This window comes from Cynara cardunculus, unplaced genomic scaffold (genome assembly GCF_001531365.2).
Source record: "Cynara cardunculus var. scolymus isolate 2C unplaced genomic scaffold, CcrdV1 Un_Scaffold_196, whole genome shotgun sequence".
In the NCBI taxonomy this organism is placed as follows: domain Eukaryota; kingdom Viridiplantae; phylum Streptophyta; class Magnoliopsida; order Asterales; family Asteraceae; genus Cynara; species Cynara cardunculus.
This window is the reverse complement of record NW_020200567.1, coordinates 241054-242946: the sequence shown is the minus strand read 5'-3', so window position 1 is coordinate 242946 and position 1893 is coordinate 241054.

The following is a 1893-nucleotide window of genomic DNA, read 5'->3' as shown; positions in this document are numbered from 1 at the left end:
GTAAACAGTACTTTATGTATAAAAATGGTTTTTAAAAGTTTTTGTCAAATACTTTATTATATAGTATAAATAAGAAACATTAACCAAAAAAATGGAAAAAAAAGGTCTATGAAAATCAACAAAAAGAAACTTAAAACTTTTTTATAAAATATTTACTGGAGTTGATGTATCAGTTTATTGTCCATTTTCCTAAAACTTTTTTATAAAATAAAATATCGTAAACGTTAAAGAGAATTTTAAACCATTTGACATGTTTGTCTTCAGCTAAATATTTTAATAAAATTCATTTTGTACATTCAAAATGAAAAATAATACATATATATATATAGAGAGAGAGAGAGAGAGAGAGATGAGGTTTATTTTACAAACCATGTTATTTGTACAAACCATACAAACCTCATTCAACCAATCATAATTTTTCTTTTTGTTCATTTTTTTGTAATTGTAAGATAAGAGGTTGATTAATCATTTTTGTTGTGGAAGGTGTTAATCATGAATATTATCATCTTCATTATTTTAATTTTAAAGAATTACATGAAACAGTTTCATTAAAATTTCATGACCATATATAAACAACTTCATAAAAAAAAGTGTTATATGAAACAATATCACAAGATTAAACAATTTAATGAAAAATTTTCATAAGATTAAACAATGAAATTAAATCGTACAACCGTTACAACCTAATTTTGACCTTTTATTCTCTTGATCAAAGGTTGAGATTTTTTGAAAATTTAATTGATTTTAAAAAATAGAAAATATGTAGTTTTGTAATATATTTTAATTATTTTAGATTTTGAATTTTGAAACCATATTTATCTTTATAATTAGTTCCCTAATTATCTTATTCCCTCTCTTTCTTTTTCTCTCGTCGGTAAACCCCAAACCACCGGCCAATGCCGATAAATCAACAACCACCGGCCATCGTCGGTAAATCCACAACCACCGACCACCTTCATCTCTCTCTCTCTCTCTTTGTTCGTTGAACGCCACAAGGATCGAGTATGGTGAAGCTGGCACCCAAAAAGAAGCAACATGGGTGGTCGGAGAACATAAATTATCAGGAGCTTTCATCCCTGAGATCGTGAATTCGTTCGTGAAAAAGTGACGAAGATGAAAAGGTGATGAATTTTTTCATATGTGGATCATTTTTCATGTTGTTTCATACATGAAAAAATGATTCTTTTTTCTATATGGTTATGAATTATTTTTGTATTAAAGTTATGAATGATTATGAATTGTTCTTGTATTACTGTTATAAACAATTCATTTATTAATAATTAATAATTTTTAGGAAAAATTTGTATCATCCCTAAAAATACAGAGTCAGTTACATATGGTAACCGAATAAGATATTTAAAAAATTAATATTTTCTAAGAAAAATCTGAATTATTCCTAAAAATACGAATTTTATAAGGGACCAAACATCCTTGGTTGTAATAGTTGTATCCTTTAAGTTGGTTGAATTTAAAGATGTTTATATATATATATATATATAGAGAGAGAGAGAGAGAGAGAGAGAGATGAGTTATTATGCAACTCTTTACATTTGTGCAACCAATATAACTCAATCTCAACTGTTCATTTCATTTGATTAATATTTGATTTTATAGAAATTTTGATTGTTTTCTAATATAAAGTATTGATCATAATTAATGAATCATATTCATCTACCATAAATATTTAAATCATAATAAATAAACTCTCATTATTTTCATAAATATCTCAATTGATTAGATTAAATTGGTTGTATAAATTGACATGGTTGTATTTATATATATATATATATATATATATATATAGAGAGAGGGATGTTATTCTACACCCTTTGCCATTCCTACACCCTATACAACCCTCATCTCAACCATTCAATTTTTAATCAATTAATTGTT